Source organism: Bos indicus x Bos taurus, chromosome 8 (assembly GCF_003369695.1).
Source record: "Bos indicus x Bos taurus breed Angus x Brahman F1 hybrid chromosome 8, Bos_hybrid_MaternalHap_v2.0, whole genome shotgun sequence".
In the NCBI taxonomy this organism is placed as follows: domain Eukaryota; kingdom Metazoa; phylum Chordata; class Mammalia; order Artiodactyla; family Bovidae; genus Bos; species Bos indicus x Bos taurus.
This window is the reverse complement of record NC_040083.1, coordinates 73,407,519-73,414,259: the sequence shown is the minus strand read 5'-3', so window position 1 is coordinate 73,414,259 and position 6,741 is coordinate 73,407,519. Positions and strand designations below refer to the sequence as shown.

Here is a 6,741-nt window from a genome sequence, read left to right as displayed (position 1 = left end):
AGTCACTCAGTCCTGTCCAGCTGTTTGTGACCCCATGGACTGTAGCCCGCCAGGCTCCTCTGTCCATGGGATTTTCCAGGCAAGAATATAGGAGTGGGTTGCCATTCCCTTCTCCAGGGGATCTTCCTGACCCAGGGATCAAACCTGAGTTTCCTGCATTGTAGGCAGATTCTTTACTGTTTGAGACACCAGTGAAGCTCCAGGGGAATGTGGACATAGAGGAAAGCCCACATGAGGACATAGTGGGAAGGCAGCTTTCCGGAAGCCAAGGAGAGCCAACCCTGCCAGCACCTTGATCATGAACTTCCAGCCTCCAGAACTGTGAGAACATAGCTCTCTGCTGTTTAGCCCACTGAGTCTATGGTATTTTGTTACAGCAGCCAAAGTAGACTAACCCTGAGCCCTGGGCCCCTGAGTAAGTAGGGGCTGGTTAGACCACTGGGTTGCTGGAGGGCATTGTAAACAGAGGGAAAAAATAAATAAATAGAGGAAAGAGCACCTGGTTGAATCCTCATAGCAACAGATAAAACTTTCATAATCTAATCTACAATAATGATTAGAAGTGCGGGCCCTGGAGTCAAAACGGTGGGACTCAATCTTGGGAAAGTTACTTGACTCGGTTTTCTTTTTTAAAAATATAGTTTTATTTATTTATTTATGGCTGTGCTGGGTCTTCGTTGCTGCAAGCAGGCTTTTCTCTAGTCGCAGCGAGCAGGGCAGTTACTCTGTAGTTGCAGTGCTCAGGCTTCTCATTTCAATGGCTTTTCTCGTGGTAGGGCGGTTACTCTCTGGTTGCAGTGCTCAGGCTTCTCATCTCAGTGGCTTTTCTCGTGGCACACAGGCTCTAGGGCCTGCGGGCTCAGCAGTTGTGGCTTGCTGGCTCCAGAGCTCAGGCTCAGTAGCCGTAGCACACTGGCTTAGCTGTCCCATGGCATGTGGGATCTTCCTGGACCAGGGATTGAACCCGTGTCTCCTGCATTAGCAGGTGGATTCTTTACCACTGAGCCCCCAGAAAGCCCACGTGACTGTTTTCAAATCTATCAAGTGCAGTTAATAGTAGATTCCATGGTAGGGTTGTTGGAGGGAGGGTTCAAGTGCTTCACTGTAAAGTATGTGACTGGCACATAGTGCTGGAATTGCTAAAAATAAAAATGTTAGAAGTTGCTTCTTATCTGAGAATAACTCATAGCCTCAAAGTTTTGTTGGAATGTTACCTACAGTGGCAAGTCTTCTCTGGTTCCACTCCAACCTGCGTAAAATCATTTTTTTCCCCCTTATTGGGAAGTAAGACCATCTGTTTCTCAAATCTGTATTTTCCGTGTCGTGTTACTGAGGGTTTGGATTCTGTCCTAACATCTTCTGCTATAGGCCATGGAAACCTATCATTTGAAAAACAGAAGTAAAATTAGGCTTTTGGGGAGTGAGGACTGGCTGTTGTTATTCAGTCGCTCAGTCGTGTCTGACTCTTTATGATCTGATGGACTGCAACATGCCAGGCTTCCCTGACTGTCACTATCTCCCAGAGTTTCCTCGAACTCATGTCCATTGAGTTGGTGATGCCATCCAACCGTCTCATGCATAGAAACCATGATAGTTTGCGGGAGCTGGACAAGAAAAGGGGACTCTAGCTCTGAGCAGGAGTTGGATCCCCTCTTCCTGAGCTCTCATGGTCTAGGAAGTGCCAGGGACCTGGAAAGGAGCCACTCTGGGGATACCACTAACTTTCAAGAGCAGGAGGGCACTTGGAGAAGGTACCGCCCTGTGACACCAGGAGATTCAGAAGCTGATAGATGAACAGAAATCCAACAGGAAGGTGGTGCTGATGGGTGGTGATCCAGGCTGGAGTGCTTTCACGTCTCCAAATCAGGGACTCCAGGGACTGGATAGCACGCTATACATTCACCATACCACTGTACGTATTAAATCACTTCAGAGGTGTCTGACTCTGAGATCCCATGCACTTTAGCCTGCCAGGCCCATCTGACCATGGGATTCTCCAGGCAAAAATACTGGAGTGGGTTGCCATTTCCTTCTCCAGGGCATCTTCCTGACCCAGGGATTGGGATGCCACCCACAGTCATTCTCATTCAGGCATTCAAAGATACATTAGGAAGGAGGATGTTATTCATCAGAATTTTTTTTTACATCTGTCTTTTACATCTATGCTCAGCAAGGTAATGAATAAATCATGGGCTTTCATTCATTCTTTCAACATGAATTTGTGGAGCAGGATCCCAAGTATTCACTGTCTAAGGGTCAGCAGGTCCATCTCTGTGCATTTCAGTTTACACATGTATCAACAGAGGACAATAATACCTATTACCAGGTTGACATAAAGTTAAAAGAGGGTGAGGACATGAAAACTTGGCACAAACTAATGTCACTTAACATGCTCCCCCACCCCCCAATCAGCGCTGTGACAGTTGATTATTTTACTTCTCTGTTGCATTGCTGGGGAGGCAATGGGGGAGCTTCTCAAATGTTGATACCACAACTTGGTTCATTCAGTTACTGTGAAACAGGAAGAGGAAGACTTCCCTGGGTGGGGTCTTTTCCAGGCCTGGCACATTATCAGTTGCTCTGGTCTCTGGAATGAATGTGACATTTTAATAATGCAGGAAAGGTTAGATACATCCTAGAACTTTTTTAGTTCTGGCCATGGTCTCTTGCTGTACATTGAGAAAAGAAAGTTCCCAGCAAAATAGGATTATGTTGTTTTGACATAAATTATCTTATCAGTTAGGATTAGGTTCACTTGCATAAAGTAGAAAGACTCCTCACCCCCCTCCTCTAATTTAGTCTTCAATAAGATAACATTTCTTTTTCATGTAAAAGAATAGAGTTAGGCATTCTAGGACTTCTGGGACAGCTTCACAAAACCATCAGAGACCCATGCCCCTTCCATCTCTACCTGTAGGGTGGCCTCTTGCTCTACAGTGGCTGCTAATGCTCCAGTCATCACATCCATATTTCAGGCAGCAAGATGGAAGAATAGGGAGAAGATAAGAACATCCTCTCCCTTTTAAAAAGTCCCACATTTCTTCAGTGGGAAATTAGACACACAGCCACACCTCTGTAAGACAATCTGGAAAATGAAGCCTCTAGGGTGGGCAGTATGTACTCAGCTAAAAACTAGAATTCTAACACAAAGGTGGAAAGGGAGGTGTGAGGTTTAAGGGGGGCAAATTGCCATTGCTCTCATCTCTTTCATTCTGGAGAAGACACATAGCTGTTTTTCCCTTCTGTGTTTCTCCCACCCTACACAGAAACTGTCATTAATAACTGATGGAAACAGAAGTGATGATGCTACTGTGCTTCATCCTGGGCCAAAAGGAAAGAAGAAATGGGATCATTCTTCCACCTACACGCTCATGCTCTTCTCACATGTTTCATTTTCTTTCTTTCTTCCACCATCTATATGCACAGAACTCATGTTAAAACTGCTCTTTGGGCATAAGGCTAAGTGAAATAAAGTCAGACAGAGGAAGACAAGTACTGTTTGATATCACTTATATGTGGAATCTAACAAATACAACAAACTAGTGAATAAAACAAACAAGAAGCAGACTCATAGATATGGAGAACAAATTAGTGGTTGTCAGTGGGGAGAGGGTAGGAGGAGGCACAACCTTGGGGCAGGGGCCAAAAAAAAAAGGGTTACTATGGGATTAGATGATATCACGTGTGTGCAACTACTGAGAATTGTAAAGCACTATAAACTTTAAAGAATTTTTCATTCAATTAAAATAAATAAAAAACAAATAAAAATCACCCTCTGAGGGGACCTCCCTGGTGGTCTAGTGCCTAAGACTCTGAGCGCCCAATGCAGATGGTTTGGGTTTGATCCCTGGTCAGGGAACTAGATCTTACATACTATACAGAGTGGCCAAAAAGATCTTTAAAAAAAAAAGGGATGGGGTGGGGGTGGTGCATAAAGAAAAAATATCAAGATTTTAAATAAAGACAAGATATCCGTGTTAGTGATTTTTTTCTTTGGTTTGGGTCTGGCACTGCTATCCTCTCATTATACCCCTGGGGAAGGGCCACATTGCAGACTGTAACTCAAAAGAGCACAGCATTTATTCTGGTAAATGGTAGAGAGGGAACTTGAGCCCAGAACCCCAACTCTCTGTGCTTCTTTTCATAAGACTTCAGGCAACAGCTTGGTTTTGTGGAACCAGTGTCTAACTGAGGAGCAGGATACTCTACCTTCTTCAAAGGCAGCTGGGACCCTAAGCCTCTGAACTAACTCCTTTTCAGAAGGGCCAGGCAGCAAGGAGATCAAACCAGTCAATCCCAAAGGAAATCAACCCTGAATATTCATTGGAACGGGACTGATGCTGAAGCGCCAATACTTTGGCCACCTGATGCAAAGCGCTGACTCATCAGAAAAGACCCTGACGCTGGGAAAGATTGAAGGCAGGAGGAGGGGGTGACAAAGTATGAGATGGGTGGATGGCATCACCAATTTAATGGAGATGAGTTTGAACAAACTCCCGATGATAGTGAAGGACAGGGAAGCCTGGCGTGCTGCAGTCTATGGGGTCTCAAAGAGTGGGACATGACTGAGAGACTGAACAACTGGAGATAACTCATGGAGTGACCCTGAGGGCACAAGTCACCACTAAGCCTCAAATCATCTGGTTGGGGGGATGGGGTCAGGTGGCATGAGCCAAAAAGAGACTTCAGCTTGAATGACAAACATGCTGAGGAAGAATTAGCCTGACCTGGAGTCCTTAAGGTTCAATGGACAGGAGTCCGAGCAAGCTCCGGGAGATGGTGAAGGACAGGGAGGCTTGGCGTGCTTCAGTCCGTGGAGCAGCTGAATTGAGTTCTTAAAGGCGCAGAACCTTTCCTTTAAATCTCTCAGCAGCAGAGCGGTTTGCGCAGGACTAAAGGCTGAAATCAGTTAAAGTAAAAACAAACCAAAGAATCCATTCAGAGAGCTAGGGCTTTGTACGAACTCGGTGGAGGCTTTTCCACGCTGTATTTTTTTTTTTTTTTTTGCAAACGGGCCTCTAGGTTTGCAGGCTGACTGAAGGAGGAGAGGCCGGTGGATGGGCGGCTGGAAAGCGTACGAGATGGTTGCAGAGATCCGTTTTCTCCTGGAGCGCGGACGAGGGTAGATCTGGTCTCGGCTGGAGCAAGGCGCCGGGGTGGCCACGCCTGCATCCCGCCTCAAGGATGCAAGCGCACTGCCACCTACAGAGCTAGGGAGGGAACTCAGCCTCCCGCCCTGCCCTTTCTTATGGCCGGGGTGCCCAGCGTCGGGTGGAGTTCGGATTCCTGCAGAGGACTCCCCGTTCATTACCATAACAAAGGCTTCGTCTTCCCTTGGGAAGTGAAAGTGAAAGTGAAGTCGCTCAGTTGTGTCCGACTCTTTGTGACCCCGTGGACTGTAGCCTACCAGGCTCCTCCGTCCATGGGATTCTCCAGGCAAGAATACTGGAGTGGGTTGCCATTTCCTCCTCCAGGGGATCTTCCCAACCCAGGGATCGAACCTGGGCCTCCTGCATTGGAGGCAGACGCTTTAACCTCTGAGCCACCAAGGAACCCTTTGGGCAGTTAGCTCAGTTCAGTTCAGTCGCTCATTCGTGTCCGACTCTTTGCGACCTCATGAATCGCAGCACACCAGGCCTCCCTGTCCATCACCAACTCCCAGAGTTCACTCAGACTCACGTCCATCAAGTCAGTGATGCCATCCAGCCATCTCATCCTCTGTCATCCCCTTCTCCTCCTGCCCCCAATCCCTCCCAGCATCAGAGTCTTTTCCAATGAGTCAACTCTTCGCATGAGGTGGCCAAAGTACTGGACTTTCAGCTTTAGCATCATTCCTTCCAAAGAAATCTCAGGGCTGATCTCCTTCAGAATGGACTGGTTGGATCTCCTTGCAGTCCAAGGGACTCTCAAGAGTCTTCTCCAACACCACAGTTCAAAAGCATCAATTCTTCAGTGCTCAGCTTTCATCACAGTCCAACTCTCACATCCATACATGACCACTGGAAAAACCATAGCCTTGACAAGCTAAAAGCCAGGTCTCACTTTGGCAATCTTACCGAGCTAACCTTATCTCCCATCTCAGCAGAGGCACTGCACTTTGCTGTTGTTGTTTTAATTTATTATTATTATTAATTTATTTTTTAAAATTTTATTGGAGTAGAGTTGCTTTACAATGTTGTGTTAGTTTCAGGTGTGCAGCTAAGTGAATCAGTTATATATTTACATGCATACATGCTATATCGCTTCAGTTGTTTCCGACTCTTTGTAACCCCATGAACTGTAGCCCGCCAGGCCCCTCTGTCCATGAGATTCTCAAGGCAAGAATATTGGAATGGGTTGACATGCCCTCTTCCAGGGGATCTTCCCAATCTGGGATCGAAGCACTGGCAAACGGGTTCTTTACCACTAGCACCACCTGGGAAGCCCATACATTTACATATATCCACTCTTTTTTATATTCTTTTCCCACATAGGTCACTATAGGGTATTGGGTAGAGAATTTTCTGTGCTATATAGTAGGCCCTTATTAATTTTTATTTCATATACAGTACTCTTGCCTGGAAAATCCCATGGACGGAGGAGGCTGGTAGGCTGCAGTCCATGGGGTCACTAAGAGTCGGACACGACCGAGCGACTTCACTTTCACTTCTCACTTTCCTGCATTCGAGAAGGAAATGGCAACCCACTCCAGTGTTCTTGCCTGGAGAATCCCAGGGACGGGGGAGCCTGGTGGGCTGCCAT

At 46.6% G+C, this 6,741-nt stretch overlaps 1 long non-coding RNA gene and 1 other non-coding gene across 2 annotated transcripts; both read right to left on the bottom strand.

The window, feature by feature from the left end:
• Positions 1–682: 682 nt before the first annotated feature.
• Positions 683–5,142, bottom strand: LOC113897324. The gene is made up of 3 exons (XR_003512325.1): positions 4,728–5,142; positions 1,219–1,379; positions 683–1,139 (listed from the first exon to the last, which is right to left on the bottom strand). It is a non-coding gene; the product is annotated as an uncharacterized LOC113897324 (long non-coding RNA).
• Positions 5,143–5,480: 338 nt separating this feature from the next.
• On the bottom strand, positions 5,481–5,552 carry TRNAW-CCA. The gene has a single exon. It is a non-coding gene; the product is annotated as a tRNA-Trp (tRNA).
• Positions 5,553–6,741: the final 1,189 nt, after the last annotated feature.